Here is an 18,191-nt window from a genome sequence, read left to right as displayed (position 1 = left end):
AACATGACTTTTAGAACATGGGTAGAATTACGTACAGCTTCCAATAACGTGAATTCATAGAAGTCCAGGTATAATTCTACACAAGGTCCTTGTGTTCTGACAACCAACCTTTCTCCCACTGTAGAATGATACAACTGACTCGGAGTTGTTAGCACCCTTTTTGTAAGCAGCACAAATCTGGACAAATCTTGTGGCAAGTACAGCACAAAACTCTAAGCCTTTAAAAGATGCTGTGTCTGTGCTGCATCCATGGGGATAACTGATGGGCTTTAGCAAGTAGTACATTTGAATTTGGCACAGGTGTTTTCATGAAAGTATAGCAATGATCAGCTTGGAAAGGCCAGTGAAAAAGATATCATTTAGAAACAAGCATTCAGCTACCACAACAAAGGGCAGCTTAATATGAAGCCTGCCTTGGACAGTAAAAGCAGATCATTTAGAGTCACAAGAAACACAAAACCATTGATATAATGTTCCAGCATATTCTTGGAGTGTCCTCAAAGTTCCCAGCACATTAAAGTAGTCTGATTTTTATATTTATGCACTTTCTCCAGCTATTCCAAATCCACTCAGAGAGAAAGAGGAAAACAGTTTTTCTTTCCTGAATCTTCCTGAACATTTTCTAGAGTTATGAAAAAATTGTGTCATGACTGACTGAATCAGAACAATCATTTGCTGTTTTGTTCTCCCAGCAAAAGCAGTGAACTCCCAACCCTAAGCAGATCCTATTGGCCCATCCCCACCCTGACACCACCCTCTGGGAAGCTCTTTTGGCAATCATACTCTGGCCCTTAGCAGCAATTTTACCACCACAGTTTAGTGTTATTTGAAAAGTGTGTTATAATGCCAAGGATAAGAGGTGATTTGAGGGAGATCCAGCAAATGGCACCCCTGAAATAATCTCCTTGTCACCATTTGGTGAATCTATGAGGTACCAATTCAGAAAGTCAAATACAGTCCACCTTCATACCAAAGGTCTAGCTAGTAATGACTGAATTAGAACCTAACACTGGTTTCTCGATTGTACTTGTTACTTTCTACCCTCCTGCCACAACCAAGTATAAAAGAGCAGGGCAGCCTTGGGCTTACAAAGGAGCAACCCATGTTTCCAGTCCAGGTCTGCCACTGTCTAGACGGTGGCAGACAAGTCACTTCATCTCTCTGGTTAATGAAAAGGTTAGGACAAGGTGATCTCTGATGTCGCTTCTAAATCATACAGTCTATTCTATAAAGATTGATCCAGGTCTCTCTACTGTTTCCTCCTTAACCTTTTAAGAAAGCTCCATAGCTTCTAGGGGTTGGTAGTGACACAAATTCTCTACTGTTTTTGTCTCAAAAAGGCCACCCTCAAGGCAGCCCTGCCTGGATCCCTCAGAAGAAACAGCCCTGGGTGCCTGGGTGGCTCAGTCAGTTAAGTGTCTGCCTTCAGCTCAGGTCATGATCCCAGGAACCTGGGATGGAGTCCTGAAACAGGATCCTTGCTCAGCTGGGAGTTTGCTTCTCCCTCTACCCCTTCCCCCACTCATTCTCTCTCTCTGTCTCTTTCACTCTCTTTCTCTCTCTCAAATAAATTTTTTAAAAAAGAGAAACAAATAAACCAAAACAATCAACAGCGCAAGCTGGGGGTGTGATTATTTATGTGTTTCAAAAAATAAAAATTAAAAAAAGAAGAAAGAGCCCTGAAATTTGCTCCTCAGACTCACTTCTCTGGAACAAAGTCAACTTCACCCACAGCCTTGAGAGACAGCTCCAGTCATCTACCAAGTATGCTCCATGAAACCTAATCTACACACCATTTCCCATGTTCTCAGACATTGTTACCTGCATACAGTGGATGGTTTTTGTATTAGAAGTGCCCCCTTGAATTTCTACAATACGTAAAGACACTATTTTATTGAGTAAGGCAGTGTCACTTGGAAATCGTTCCCAAAGGTCTCATCTGGTACTACCAGATGCCTCAAGAACCTTAGGTGGTATTCTACATAGCATCAATGAATCATTCAATGCAGCAATTTAAATCCCAAATAACACTTGTGATCTTGATAGATGCATGGTCCATAATCTTATACATTCATCTAAAGTATCTCTCAAATGGAGTGGCAGCAATGAAAGATCCTTGCAGGTCAGGCATCATATGAATCATAGAAAACAGGTTTGCTGACCCCAAACTCTTAAGAGACCCCAAAGCAGGCTTTCATTTTCTTTTGAAAACACACGGAATGCACTTCAATTCCAAGAGAGAAAGAGAAATATTCAGTTGCTTGTCACTGGTACTTAGGAGAGGATTTTCACTTTCAACTGTGGTGCAGATTTGTAGCTTGTTTAGAATTTGATGCCATTCTCATCTTCAGAAGTTGATGCATGTGGAAATGCTTCAACACACAAAGCCGTTATGCCCCACAGGCACATTAACATTGAATTTCAGCATCTATTTGCATTCATTAGAAGGACAATACAACCCCAAACCAGAAGTAGGGAAGCAGCTCTCACCAGCTGATCACCCAAGGAGGCCCAGCCTCCTCCAAGAATGGAAACTCTAACCAAAGCATCAGCATTTTCACAAAACAATTATTCCACAGATGTGGCCTTAATCCAGGGCAGGTTCCAATATAATGTGTACTGTACAGTGTCCTCACCCACCAGGGACTAAGCAGCCTAAATCATTAGTTTTGTTGCCATCATGCACAGGTAAATAATCACACCCCCAGCTTGTGCTGTTGATTGTTTTGGTTTATTTGTTTCTCTGTTTACTCTTTTTCAGAATCTCTATAGCTGGTAACAGGAGGAAAAAAAATTTATGAACATGGCCATTATCTTGGGAAGACACTCTGAAGACGATAGTTTTGAACACGCCTATTTCATTGATCCACCTTTGCCCCCATGATGCTTAAATCTTTCTCTCTCACTTCCAACTTTCTACTATGCTCTAGATGGTTATTTCCAACTGCTTAGTGAGCATTGCCTACATGTCTCATAGTCACATCAAAATCAAAATCCCCCCTCCTCAATTGGCTCTACTTTCTCTGTCTGTCATCTTAGAGTATGATTCCATGGCTAGAAAACTCAACTAACTCCCCTTTCTTTTACCTTCACTTTCAGAGAATCACCACATCTGTTGAGTCTATCTGCAAAATGTCTCATCAGGCTCCTCCATTGTCCATCCCTTCTGCTGCTACATTAGCCCAAATCACTATTAGTTCTTGCCCCCAACATGCTTCTGAGATCACCTCTATTCCAGCATGACCTTTCTGAAATGCAGATCTAATCACTGAAAAACACCCACTGGCTGTCCATTGCTAACAGGCTTAAATACTGGTTTCTCTCAACCATATTGGTCATTTCTAGAGCTGGCTCCTTGGGTGACCTTCCTCTCTACAAACTGTTTTATGCCTAGAAGGTATTCAATAAGTATGATGAATTAGCTTGACTTATCTCTCACAAACAAGTGGAAAGAGAATATCTAGAATCTAAGAAATTGCAGGTACTGGGTTATAAAGTTCAAAAAATAATGTTTTAAATCTCTTCTCTAACTACCCATCACTGGCCAACTCAGTTTAGTCAGTTTGCAGCCTTGTGAGTGAGGAACTTTCTGTTCCCACCCTAAAGGAAGTTTCCTGCTGAGAGAAAGCAGAAGAAATAGAACTGGGGTTGGAGATTTCGAGAATGTGACAGTTTAGAAAGCTGTTATTACTGAGTGTGTTTAACCAAAAAATGCAATTCTACTGCCTTGAATACTCAGCACAAAAAGTAGGTTTACTACTAGAAGATTATTTGCTAATGTTAACCTTACATGGCTGGCCCTCCACCCCCCTTGTCTTTCCATTTTACCACATATTTCCTGTTTTTTTTCACTCTGGTTCAAAAGATATATCAGGAGTATTCTAGGTTTGGAATCAACCTACCCAATTACATCAAGAAACTCGTTATGTAAATGATGTTGGAATAAGGGGTATTAAAAAGAAGGGTATACATTCCAAGGCATATCAGACAGAGTATCAAAGAGATTTTTTCCTCCTATGAAAAAAGATGTCCTACAAAATATAGGCTAGCAAAGTCCCACAGAAGTCACTCTGAACCAGAGACTCATATGCTTCTGCTTTGGAGGTGGATCTTAGGAAGTTGAGAGCAGTCTTTCAGTCTCTCCCCAGTCACGGCCATGTTTATCATTAGCTCCTTTAAAAAAAATAAAGTGGTGGCTGGGGCTCAAGTTCAGCCCTTGTAGACATGCACATGATCAGACCTGACAGGGTCCATTTGCTAATTACATGTAGCTACTACTCTGTTTCATCAGAACTTAAACTAAAAGACCAAAAGCCAAGCCATTAGTCATCTGAGAATATAAATGGAATTTCATGTTCCTATGACTGATTGGTCTTAATTTATGAAGGACTCTGTGAGGACAAACAACAAGAATCAAATATATATCCTTGCCAGGGCTCATAAAATGAGATGTAATTGGTCTGGGCCTGTGCTGTTTTAGTGCTTTAAGCAATATTAATATCTTTAAGAAACTAAAAGCTTCTTTTGTAAACCTGTTTGGTCCTAATTGATGATCTCAAGGTCAAAGTCAATGTATTTATGTATCATTTTCCCTTTTATAGACAAAACAATGGTGCAAGCTCAAGTGCTCACACATATATCAAATACCAGATATAAAAGCAGAATATAAGTAATGTCCTTAAGTATTAGCGGCTGAGGGCAGGTGCAGAAGTTGCTGACACACATGTGCTCAGTGAAGTGGACCCAGGCCAGGACATGTATATTTCAATCTCTTTATCTTTAAAATCAATCTTCACAAATGTACCAATGTACCACAGAATCATGGTCTTTATGAATTCAGGGCTGGGTATTTTTTTTAAATATCAAGTTAATATCACTGCTAAGCAGTACCAAGTGTGCCAGAAAATATCAAGACAAATACATAAAATAGAGTCTAAACACACCAACCTCCAGAAAAATTATAACTCCTCTTCATTGGACCAAAGAACTATATTCATTATTTGTAAAATCATTATTGAGCATCTACTATGAACTAAGCATTAGCTAGAAGAACAGTGGACAAAACAGTCATGGTCTTTACCTCCATAGAACTTACATTCAAGTGAGTACAATAATCCAAAAAATTAAATAGAGTAAGCAAACAAATAAAATAATCACAGTTCTGATAAGTGCAAGGAACTTCGAAGGGGTTCAGAAATCAGAAACAGCATATAGGTCATTCAGCTCCTCCCTCTACAGATAAAGAAACAGATACCTAGCAGTGGGAAATGATTTGCCCAAGATCATATAATCCCCATCCAAACCCCTTCTTTGACAAGTAAGGAAATGTATCAAAACTATATTCTATCCAAATGCAGAATTTTATCATTAACCAAATTACTCATAGTCCTGATTGAAATGTACTATAGTGACATTCTTATGATACTCTAATTGAAATTCTAATGTAAATCTTGTTATCACAGTGCACAGAAAACAGTCAGGGTCTGGGCAGTGTCACCACCAGTTGGATTCATTTATCTAGCTAATGGGCAATTCCAGACTGCTACTTATTAATTGGGCTTAATGATCCTAACGGGAAGCACATTCTGACCAACAGGACCTTTCTCCTTTTCTCCCCTACAGAGGCCACCAAAAATACTGGTCTCCCAGGATGTCTCCAGTTGGTATGCACCAGCCATCTTCAATCTACTATGCCTGCTCAAGATTGGCTTCTCCTATGGGAACAACCTCATTATGGAAGGACAGATTTCAGCCTGAGAGTGTCTGTCATAGCCAGTATTAGAACACCTAGTTTTTGTATATTGTTTTATAGTTTACATGTCTCTCTTATGCATTACCCCATTTAAACCTCACAACAAACTTATGAGCAGTATGATCGCCATTTTACAGATGAGGAAACTGAAGCTCAGAAATGTTTACTAATTTGCCCAAGTTAATGAATAAACAAGCGCCAGGGCCAGGATTAGAACTCAGGCCTTTAAACTCTAAGATCTATATGTTTTCCCATCATACCTCTAGACCCCAGTTGCCCAAGGGATAGTCTTTGCTACAAGGTTGAAGAATAGAGATACTATTTCTAGCCAAAAATTAGACTTTAGACTGCACCAGCCATCCCGCAGATGGCTGGGGGAAGAAGGAAAGTAGATGATTGCTAAAAAGCATCATGAGAACAAGCAGCTAGAATGTCAATGGCAGTTGAAGCAGCCTCCATGATCTGCCCACTATGGCTACTACATGGTGGGGCAAAAAGAACATGCATTCCACTTAAAATGGCTATAATAACTGATCCTTAATTTACCACTCACTTGGTGGACTCTCTACACTTCCCATATATTAACTCATTTAATCACCTCAACAACTCTATGGAACAAGACTCTGTTATACCCATTTCACAGTTGGAGAAACTGAGGCATAGAGAGTTTTTAGGTATTTTGCCTAAGATCCTTAAGGAAGAATAGGGACTCTGACTCCAGAGTCCCTGATCTTAGCTACTACACTAAATTATATTGTCATCACTCACTGTAGTGGATAGGACATCTGTTATTTTCACATCTCTATATCCATCTACTTTCTGGCAGTAGCACCATTTTGGAGAAACTCATCTCTCCTATGTTGTATTTAGTCTTGGTGAGACCACCCGTCAAGTTCTCCTTTAAAACTTGGTCAATCGGCTCTTATCTCCCAAGAATTTGTATCTTGAGTGGACAAAAACAAAGATGGGGAAATAGCTGGATCATCCATTCCACAGCAGGACCCTGAAGGGATTGTCTTTGTTCCTGCAACCTAGATCTTCAGAGTTCCCCAACTTTCTGAGCCTGGTTCTTCAGCCTTTCCTTTAATTCTAAGAGCTGCCCCCATCCAGTTTGTTCTTTTTTGCTTAAGCAAGCCAGAATCCAGTTGTATTCCTCACAACCAAACTCTGACATAGCGTCATCATTAGTCCCTGGTCTGCTACCAGCCAGCTGTGTGACCCTAGGACACTCCCCTCAGGACCTCAATTGCCTGACCTATGCAATTGAATTAGAAGTACCTCTTTTTTTTAATAGCTCTAACATTTTTTAATTTGATTCTGTGGTTCCCTGGTCATACTATGTCTCATTATTCTTGCTGTATCTACAACTCCTATACATCTGTAGACAAAGCTCTCCCTGCTTCTCTTTCAGGCCACAAATGCCACCTATGCAGATCTGGTTTGCCTGTTATTCATTTTATCTAACCCCCAAGCCAACTCTCCACAGTGGCTACTTCAGACTTTCTCCTTTCTCCCAATACCCACTATTAGATTCCAAATAGATGGCCTTGTCTTCTGTGTTAGTGAGAATATTACAGTGATTCATCATCTGGCCCACAGTCCCTAGTTTATTTTCATCTTTTCCTCAACACATCTCTACCTCATTATCTCTCCACTCTTCTTTCCTCTTCTTCTCTAAACCATACTTCTTCCCAAGTATGCAGAGTGCAGTTCAACAAATGGGTATCTTTCCACCTCACACCAGTCAGAATGGCTAAAATTAACAAGTCAGGAAACAACAGATGTTGGTGAGGATGCGGAGAAAGGGGAACCCCCCTACACTATTGGTGGGAATGCAAGCTGGTGCAGCCACTCTGGAAAACAGTATGGAGGTTCCTCAAAAAGTTCAAAATAGAGCTACCCTATGACCCAGCAATTGCACTACTGGGTATTTACCCCAAAGATACAAATGTAGTGATCCGAAGGGGTACATACACCCCAATGTTTATAGCAACAATGTCCATAATAGCCAAACTATGGAAAGACCCTAGATGTCCATCAACAGATGAATGGATAAAGAAGATGTGATACACACACACACACACACACATACACAATGGAATATTATGCAGCCATCAAAAAAACGAAATCTTGCCATTTACAACGACGTGGATAGAACTAGAGGGTATATGCTAAGCAAAATAAGTCAATCAGAGAAAGACATGTATCATATGATCTCACTGATATGAGGAATTCTTAATCTCAGGAAACAAACTGAGGGTTGCTGGAGTGGTGGGGGGTGGGAGGGATGGGTGGCTGGGTGATAGACATTGGGGAGAGTATGTGCTATGGTGAGCGCTGTGAATTGTGTAAGACCTGTACCTCTGAAACAAATAATACATTATATGTTAAAAAAGAAGATAGTAGGAAGGGAAAAATGAAGGGGGGGAATTGGAGGGGTGACAAACCATGAAAGACTGTGGACTCCGAGAAACAAACTGAGGGTTCTAGAGGGGAGGGGGTGGGGGAATGGGTTAGCCTGGTGATGGGTATTAAAGAGGGTATGTATTGAATGGAGCACTGGGTGTTATATACAAACAAAGAATCATGGAACACTACATCAAAAAAAATTTTAATTTAATTTTTAAAAAATGGGTATCTTTCATGTACCATGTTCTAGGCACTGTGCTAAGCACAGAGAACACAAAGATAAATATGGCCAGCCCTGCCCCTAGGAAGCATACAATCTGCTTATGGGAGCATATATAAATAGATAATAAAAATCAAAATTACAAGAGTTTTAACAGAGTTATTTACAAAATGTTATGGGAACACTGAAGAGGTCAGGACAGACTTCCTGTAACTGAAGAATGAACAGCCAAATGAAGAAGGCTGTGACAGGTAGGTTAGAAAGAGCAAGCAGCATGAGCAAAAACAGAGAATCATCCAAAATCAAAGCCCTAGGTAAGACCATGCCCACAAACCAGGCCCTTGATTGGCAGTTATGCCTGCCATGCCTGATTGTATCAAATAACAAAAGTCCAACCAGGACACCAAACTCATTCCTTGTGCTCTGAACTCGCATGCCCCATGCTCTCAATAGCCCTTGTCCTGACCCCATCTCCTAAAACCCTTCACTATACCTTCACTGATGCTTCACTTGTGTTCAGTCATCATCAAAACCCTTTCTTGGAACATTTCCTTCACTGCTTGCTTTACCAAAACTGGCTCTCCCCTGAAGAACTGCTTCCTCTGCAGCCTTCTCAAGAGGTGGCTGCTTTGTAACTTCCCTATTCTCCACACTGGGCATGGAGATAGGGTAAAGTCTTCTTTGCTCCTATTGCTGCTTCAAGACCATTCTCCTGCCTCTTCCCTAAAACAAAAACAAAAATAAAAGTCAACTTTTGATCTGTCTATCTCATGTCAACAGATGATCACCTGCCATCCTATCCTTACTGCAATCAGCTACAACTTCTAGGTCATTCTTTCTCAGTGTTTTAAGATTTTAGTTCCCAGATCACTGTCACTCTCTGCAACATAATCTTACCCTAATTCATTTTATTTTCATTACCTACATGGATGATGTTCTAACACCTAGTGCTTTGCTATCCCATCTCCTTAGAGATCTTCCTTGTTCTCCACCGTAGTCATCCACTCCCACTGTCAATACCTTGTCAATACCAATAACAGAAACTTCTCCATTATCTCATCTCAACAATCTCCCACCCTGACCATCATGTCCCACCGTCCATGCTCACTAGGTAACACAACTCCAGCAACATTTCAGTTTCACTGGACCATGCATAGATCTTATTCTCTGCATCCTCATGTCCTCCTCTCCCTCTTACCCAGTGCTATGGTCTGAATGTTTGTGTCCCACCACCAACCCCCAAAAATTCATATGTTGAAATCTCAATGCCTGATGTGATGGCTATTAGGAGGTGGGACCTTTGGGAAGAGCTTGGGTCATAAGGGTGGAAGCCTCATGAAAAAGACCTCACAAATCCCCCCCACTTCTACCACATGAAAACACAAGAAGTCTGCAATCCATAAGAAATCCCTCATCATGCTAGCACTCTGATCTCAGACTTCCAGCCTCCAGAACTATGAGAAATAAGCTTCTGCTGTTTATAAGCCACCCATTCTCCGGCATTTTGTTACAGCTACCCAAATAGACCAAGAATGGACTTAGATACCCTGCTTAACTTCCTTAATGTATCATTACTTCACTTCCTCACATATACCTTCATCTTTCTGGAACTTAACTGGAAAAACTCCTACCCTTGTTAAATCCAAATTTCCATCCATTGTATATCTGCATCCAAGCAAACTAAGCCTTTGTGGAAAAAAAAATTACATGATTATACAACTAGTTTATAAATTTGTGATTAAAAACCTTAGATAGATCTTCAGTATCACCCAATAATCCTATGATACTTACTGAATACATTCAGTCTCTCAATCTCCTGAATATTTTGTACCTTTTCTTCTCTTCTCAAACCTCCAATATTTCTTCCTATCCTTACTCTCAGCTGATAATTTTGTTCCTATTTCACTATTAGAGCCAGCTAAAAAGAACTTCCATGCCCTCTCACCACCATATTTACCCAGCTACCAATATCTGCATCACACATTACTCTTTCTCTTTTGTTCCTAGGTTAATTGCTCCTGCCTCTATCAATTCCTCCACTCATTCCCTGGGTTCTATCTACTCGTGACTACTCAAAGACATTGTCAAAGCAGCTATCCCCCCTTATGCTCCAACACCAATTCCCCTTCTCTACTGAATCATTCTGAAAGGACACCTACTGTAATTTCTTTGAGTCCTGACTCCATATCCCCTTCAACCCACCCTCTGTTTCTCTGCTCCCCTTTTCAGAAGATCTCCTTGGAGTTGCCTATATACATTACCTCCAATTCCTATTCATCCATTATCCTTTTTGAGATATAATCAAACACTATAAAATTCACCATTTTAAAGTATACGATTCAGTGATTCTAGGTTGTACAACCATCAAATTATCTAACTCCAAAACATTTTCATAATCAAAAAAAACCCCAAAACCCCATACCCATTAGCCATCACTACTCATTTCCTCCTTCTCACAGTAGATAAGCAAACACTAATCTACCCTCTGTCTCTATGGATTCACATATTCTGGACATTTCATATAAATGGAATCATATCATATAATATGTGGCCTTTTGTGTCTGGCGTCTTCTACTTAGCATGTTTTTGAGGTTCATCCATGTTATAGCATGTATCAGTACTTCATTTCTCAGTCTCTTTTTTGAGACTACTGCAATCAGGTTTCTCCCTCGACTGAAACTATGGTCAATCTTCTTCTTGTTGCAAAACTTAGTGACCAGGTCTCAGTCATCACCTTACTCAATCTATCAGCAGTATTTGACATAGGTGATCCCCTTCCTTGAAAAACTTCCTTCACTTAGTTTCTAAGACCCCACATACTCTGGTTTTCCCTCTATTTCACTGGTCACTCTTTCTGGGTGTCCTTTGCATGTTCCCTCTTAACTTTCTGATTCTAAATGTTCAGATGCCCATAAGCTAAGTCCTTGGATCTCTTCTCTTTTCTCTATCTACCTTCATTCCCTAGGGACAACATCCAGTCTTGTGGCCTTAAATTACACCTACATGCTGACAATCCCCAAACTTCTATTTCTCATTAGAACTTCTCCCCCAACACCAGACTTGGAACTTTCTCAAGATGTCCACTTGAATGCCTAAAGTCATCAGACTCTACATATCTGAAACGCAACTCCTGAATTCACCAATCCCTGCTCTTGCTCAGTCTTTCCTATCTCAGTTAATTTAACTCCAGTCTTTCTTGTGCTCAGGCCAAAGTCCTTGGCTTCATCCTAGATTCTTCTTTCTTTCATATATCCACATAAGAAAATTCTCTTGCGGGTTGCCTGGGTAGCTCAGTCATTAAGCATCTGCCTTCAGCTCAGGTCATGATCCCGGGGTCCTGGGATTGAGCCCCACATTGGGCTCCCTGCTCTGCGGGAAGCCTGCTTCTCCCTCTCCCACTCCCCCTGCTTGTGTTCCCTCTCTCGCTGTGTCTCTCTCTGTCAAATAAATAAATAAAATCTTAAAAAAAATTTAAAAAAAAGAAAATTCTCTTGCTTATTATACCTCTAAGACATATCCACAACTAGAAATTTCTCACTACCTTCACCCCACTCATCCTAGACCAAAGCATTATCTTTGTTTATTGCAATGACCCCTTAACTGGTCTCTCAGTTTCAAACCCTTGCTCCTACTCCTCAACACTAGTTTCAACACAACAATCCAAACAATCCTTTTTAAAAATAAGCCAGACCATATCATATCATACCTCTGCTCAAAATCCTCCAAATGACTTTGCATCTCAGAGCAGAACCAAAGTTCTTTACAATGGCTGACCAGATTCTACACAAAATGACCTTCACTACCTCTCTGACCACATCTATTCCTCTCAGCCACCTCCCTTCCTCCATTCCAACCAAAGTGGCTATTTTTTGAATACTTCAGGCATGCTCCTGCCTCAGGACATTTGCACTTGGTGTTCCCTTTGCCTGGATTTCTCTTACCCTAGATTACCTGCATGGTATACTCACCTTTTCAATTCTTCACTCAAACAACTCATTCTCAGTCTTCCTTATTCCTTCTATTCCCCAGCTCTCCCTGTATCCTTTCCTTATCCTATTTATTTCCACACCACATTCGATGTCTTATATACTATATATTTTACTTGTTTTTGTATCTGTCCCCTCTAGAATATTAGCTCTATACAGGCAGGGATTTTTTTCTGGTTTGTTCACTAATTTATCTGAGTGTCCAGGTTGGAGCCTGACACATAATAGGTCCTTCATTAATATTTGTTGAATGAGCAAATTAATGAGGTGCTCAACACCCAGCTAAACTGAAACCCTAAATTTATAGCCTCATGTTTTTCATCAGTTTATGAAGGTAGAGAAGGTGAGATTGTAGAACTGATTGAAGTTTTGCTGAAAAAGCATGTTGGAAAAGGAGAGTATATGAGAGTTGTGGCTATTAGTGATAAAGTGGTTTGTGGGATCACCATGGAAACCAGTCTTGGTGAGAGAAAAAAATGATACTACAAAAAGAACAGATAGACCAGATAAAAATGAAGTATTTTAGAGTATGGAGAGCCCTATGAGGTTGAACAGCGTTCAACTATCAGAGCTATATCTATTATTGATTTTGACAAGGTCCAATGTGTCCAGATGTGAGTGACTGAGATGAAAGAGAAAATTCACTAGAAATGAGAAAGTGAGATTGCGGTGTGGGGTGGGGCATCTCTATAGACACTGAAGTACCTCAGGTTCCTGGAAGAAGCTGAAGTAAAGTAAAAAATTATCATACTAGCTATATTATATCTTGGCTATTGGCTATTGGCTTGGCTATTATATCTATTGGCTATTATTTGGCTTGGCTATTATATCTATGTCTCAGTTTCCCTGTCTAAAAAATAAAGGTAATATTAATACCTAATCCAGACAGTTATTATGAGGTTTAAATGAGTTAATATTTGTAAAGCCCTTAGAACACTGCCTGAGACATAAGTACTGCTTTAATTCTAATAATGCACAAGATTCCAAAGACTTCATGAATTCAAGAGCATGAGCCAGTCAGGCAGTTCAGAATATGACAGTAATGTTATGAGAAAACAGGGACTTCAAAGGAGAGGCAAGCAATGCCATGATGACCAGGCACCTAACATACAGCTGGACAAGCCCAGGGGAGTCCATATGAATGTGCTGGATGAACAGTGGGGACTGTGGTGAGCTAAAAGGGGTCACTTCAACACACCTTGAGCCAGCCATTGCCCTGCAGCAATGTAAGCCCTGTGTCATCAAAACTCCTAGTTTTTACAAGAAAAGCCATATGCTCATTTTTATATTAAATCTCCCAGTGGGCGCCTGGGTGGCTCAGTTGGTTGGGCGACTGCCTTCGGCTCAGGTCATGATCCTGGAGTCCCGGGATCGAGTCCCGCATCGGGCTCCCTGCTTGGCGGGGAGTCTGCTTCTCCCTCTGACCCTCCTCCCTCTCATGCTCTCTGTCTCTCATTCTCTCTCTCTCTCAAATAAATAAATAAAATCTTTAAAAAAAAAAAAAAACAAAACTCCCAGTTACGCAGATGAAGACACACACACCAAAAAAAAAAAAAAAAAAGAGAGAGAGAGAGAATTATAGGCCAATATCTCTGATGAACATAGATGCATGCAGAAATCGTCAACAAAATACTAGCAAACAGAATCCAACTATACATTAAAAGAAAAAAATCATTCACCACCATCAAGTGGGATTTATTCCCAGGATGCAAGGGATGCAAGGGTGGTTCAATATTCACAAATCAATCATTGTGATACATCAATCAGTAAGAGAAAGGATAAAAGCCATATGATCATTTCAATAGATGCAGAAAAAGCATTTGACAAAGTACAATATCCATTCATGATAAAAACCCTCAACAAAGTAGGTTTAGAGTGAACGTACCTCAATGTAATAAAGGCTATCTATGAAAAACCCACAGCAAACATCATCCTCAATGGGGAAAACCTGAGAATTTTTCCTCTACAGTCAGGAGAAAGACAAGGATGTCCACTCTCACCACTTGTATTCAACATAGTACTGGAAGTCCTAGCCACAGCAATCAGAAAACAGAAAGAAATAAAAGGAATCCAAACTGGTAAGGAAGAAGTCAAATTTTCACTATTTGCAGATGACATGATACTATATATAGAAAATCCAAAAGATTCCACCAAAAAGCTACTAGAAGTGATAAATTCAGTAAAGTCACAGGATACAAAATCAAAATGTGGAAATCTGTGGCATTTCTATACACCAATAATGAAGCAGCAGAAAGAGAAATTAAGGAATCAACCCCATTTACAATTGCACCAAAAATAATAAGATACCTAGGAATAAACCTAACCAAAGAGGTCAAAGACCTGTACTCTGAAAACGGAAAAACCTTGCTGACAGAAATTGAAGATGACACAAAGAAATGGAAAGATATCTATGCTCATGGATAGGAAGAACAAATATTTTTAAAATGTCTATACTACCCAAATCAATCTATGCATTTAATGCAATCCCTATCAAAATACCAACAGCATTTTTCACAGAACTAGAACATACTATCCTAAAATTTGTATGGAACCACAAAAGACCCTGAACAACCAAAGCAATCCTGAAAAAGAAAAGCAAAGCTGGAGGCCTCACAATTCTGGATTTCAAGTTACATTACAAAATTGCAGTAATCAAAACAATATGGTACTGGCATAAAATAGACACACAGATCAATGCAACAGAATAGAAAATGCAGAAATGAACCCACAGTTATATGGTCAATTAATCTTCAACAAAACAGGAAAGGGAAAAACACTGTCTCTTCAACAAATGGTATTGGGAAAACTGGACAGGCACATGCAGAAGAATGAAACTGGACCACTCTCTTACACCATACACAAAACAAACTCAAAATGGATTAAAGACCTAAATGTGAGACCTGACACCATAAAAATCCTAAAAGAGAGCACAGGCAGTAACTTCCTTGACATCGGCCACAGCAACATTTTACTAGGTAAGTCTTCTGAGGCAAGGGAAACAAAAGCAAAAATAAACTATTAGGGCTACATCAAAATAAAAAGCCTCTGCACAGTGAAGGAAACAATCAACAAAACTAAAAGGCAACCAACCTACAGAATGGGAGAAGATGTTTGCAAATAACTTATCCAATAAAGGGTTAGTATCCATAATACATAAAGAACCTATAAAACTCAACACTCAGAAAATAAATAATCCAATTTAAAAATGGGCAGAAGACATGAACAGACATTTCTCCAAAGAGGACATACAGACAGCCAACAGATACATGAAAAGATGCTCAACATCACTCATCATCAGGGAAATGCAAATCAAAACTACAATGAGATACCACCTCACACCTGTCAGAATTGCTAAAATGAACAAGACAAGAAACAATAGGTGTTGGTGAGGATGTGGAGAAAGGGGAAACCTCTTGCACTGTTGGTGAAATGCATACTGGTGCAGCCACTCTGGAAAACAGTATGGAGGTTCCTCAAAAAGTTAAAAATAGAACCCTATGATCCAGCAATTGCACTACAATGTACTTACCCAAAGAATACAAAAATACAAGTTCAAAGGGATACATATATCCTGATGTTTATAGCAGCATTATCTACAATAGCCAAATTATGAAACAGCCTAAGTGTCCATCAGTAAATGGATATATATATAATGAAATATACAGATAAATGGATATATATCATATATATATTGAAATATTACTCAGCCATAAAAAGGAATGGACTCTTGCCATTTGCAATGACATGGATGGAGCTAGATAGTATTATCCTAAGCAAAATAAGTCAGTCAGAGAAAGACAAATACCACATGATTTCACTCATATGTGGAATTTAAGAAACAACGCAAACAAGCAAAGGGGGAGAAAAGAGAAGGAAACCAAGTTCTCTCTTAACTATAGAGAACAAATTGATGGTTACCAGAAGAGAGGTGGGTGGGAGGATGGGTTAAATAGGTGATGGGGATTAAGGAGTGCTCTTGTGGTGATGAGCACAGGGTGATGTATGAAAGTGTTGAATCACTATATTATACACCTGAAATTAATATTACACTGTATGTTAACTAAGTGGAATTTAAACAAAAATCTAAAGAAAAAGAAAAGTGTACCACAGGGCCAAACAGTCCCAGGCAGGGAAATTACTATGACACAGAGGCCAGGATATCCAAAGGCCCTTGTAAAACAAACACCAAAAAAGGCAAAAAAAAAAAAGTCTCTGAGCAAATATAAGAAAGGATAAAGGAATTCCCAAGTTTGAGGGTGAGAGGATTTCTAGTAAGGAATAAGGGGGTCACTGATCAATTGCTGATGATTACCTTGCCTTTTTACAGCTGACGAAAACAACTAATTGCTAACTCTTAACTGTCCACAGCATCAGGAAATGGAGTGGCAAAACCACGAAGTCTTCATGCTGAGTGAGGAATCTCTCAACCACCTAGGAGATGCCAAGCTCTCCTAACCCTGCACTTCCACGTCTACCCTGATGGCAACTTTTAGAGACCATATAATGCTTGGCATCTAGAATGAATCTGAGAGAGGCACCCTCTATTGCATCCATTGTTTTCTTGCTGAGTGACCCTCAAGCCTACAAAGCTCCATTGAGAAGTAAGAACCCATGAGTCATGGAGTAAGGAAGGTGTTCCCCTATCTACTAGCTGCCCATCAAACTCCAAAAGATGGACTTCTCTCTTATAAGCCTGAATGTGAAGAGTGCATATGTGAGTAGCCTGGCTGGGGTAGGAGATGATGGGACCAGGTAATGAGGGGTTAGAGTAAGTTCTTCCTACTGCTCAAGCAGCTGTGCCCTTTCTTGAAGTTCTCTGAGATTCCGAGGACATAGTTTGAATTTAAAGTCAGATGCCTCGGGCGCCTGGGTGGCTCAGTTGGTTAAGCGACTGCCTTCGGCTCAGGTCGTGATCCTGGAGTCCCGGGATCGAGTCCCGCATCGGGCTCCCTGCTCGGCAGGGAGTCTGCTTCTCCCTCTGACCCTCCCCCCTCTCATGTGCTCTCTCTCATTCTCTCTCTCTCAAATAAATAAATAAAATCTTTAAAAATAAAATAAAATAAAATAAAGTCAGATGCCTCAGGAAGCCCTGAATCGTAGGGTCTCTGAACCCAAACAAAAGGTGATGATAAATAGAGACCTATGGTACCCAGAACATCTACCATTCAAGATCATGAGGTTTAGAACCAGGTAGAGACCCAAATTTAAGGGATCTAGTCACCACTGGGGATCATTTGTACTCTCTTAGAAAGTAGCTTACATGCCAGGAATAAACCCCACCTGGCCGTGGTGAATAATCCTTTTAATGTACTGTTGGATCCTATTGGCTAGGATCTTGTTGAGTATTTTGGCATCCATGTTCATCAGGGATATTGGTCTGTAATTCTCCTTTTTGATGGGGTCTTTGTCTGGTTTTGGGGTCAGGGTAATGCTGGCCTCATAGAGTGAGTTTGGAAGTTTTCCTTCCATTTCTATTTTTTGGAACAGCTTCAGTAGAATGGGTATGATTTCTTCTTTAAATGTTTGGTAGAATTCCCCTGGGAAGCCATCCGGCCCTGGACTCTTGTTTTTTGGGAGGTTTCCGGGAACCAAACTGAGGGTTACAGAAGGGAGGGGGGTGATGGGAATTAAGGAGGGCATGTGTGCTGATGAACACTGGGTGTTATATGTACTAATCAATCATTGAACACTACATCAAAAACTAATGATATAGTACATGCTGGCTAATTGAACATAATAATTTTTAAAAAATAGAAAAAAAGAAAGTAACTTACACCTTCCAAAAATCTGTTTGAATTTCCTTTCCTTCAAGCCAGGGGCTCTG

Source organism: Mirounga leonina, unplaced genomic scaffold (assembly GCF_011800145.1).
Source record: "Mirounga leonina isolate KUSES-001 unplaced genomic scaffold, KU_Mleo_1.0 Mir_174, whole genome shotgun sequence".
Lineage (NCBI taxonomy): Eukaryota > Metazoa > Chordata > Mammalia > Carnivora > Phocidae > Mirounga > Mirounga leonina.
The sequence above is the reverse complement of the archived record's forward strand: the minus strand, read 5'-3'. Positions refer to the sequence as shown.